Consider the following 541-nt stretch of genomic DNA (forward strand, 5'->3'; position numbering starts at 1 on the left):
ATCCAGCCCCGGATCCGAGTCCGCGCAAATCTCGATCTGCTGGATCCCGATATCATCTGTGTTTTGTCGGCAGGCTTTCTGTCCCTAGCCCGGAAGTTCCGACTCCGGGGGTAGTCATCACCACCACCACCACTCCATTGTTAATATCTCGCGACAACTTTGTGAAAACAATGCACCAAAATAGATGGTGGCAGCAGCAAAAGAATGGACACTGTGGGAATTGAACCCACGACCTTTCACAGAGCGCATCTGATCCTCTGTGGAGAACTCAGAAGATGCGAAGCGAAAATCATACCCCTAGACCAAGCGCCCGTCATTGGATGCTAGAAACGCCTCAACTCTAACATATATTGGTATTGATGCAAGGCTGGGAAACTTCCGTGGGGCTGATGTAACCGGACTCGGCTGCCATCGGCAACCTTCTATTCCTACGGCTGCCTGGACGGCATGAAGCCAGTCATCAAGGAGACTGAGAGCAGAAAGGGCGAAGTGGAATCTACGAGGAGAATACCCAGGAATTGATGTCGCAGTAGTCACCGCT

General features: G+C 51.8%; 1 non-coding gene across 1 annotated transcript; it reads right to left on the reverse strand.

Moving 5' to 3' along the window:
* Nucleotides 1-205: 205 nt before the first annotated feature.
* On the reverse strand, nucleotides 206-312 carry LY79DRAFT_t133. Its single transcript has one exon. It is a non-coding gene; the product is annotated as a tRNA-Ala (tRNA).
* Between the last annotated feature and the right edge of the window lie 229 nt (nucleotides 313-541).

This window comes from Colletotrichum navitas, assembly GCF_030913465.1.
Source record: "Colletotrichum navitas strain CBS 125086 chromosome Unknown LY79scaffold_31, whole genome shotgun sequence".
NCBI lineage: Eukaryota > Fungi > Ascomycota > Sordariomycetes > Glomerellales > Glomerellaceae > Colletotrichum > Colletotrichum navitas.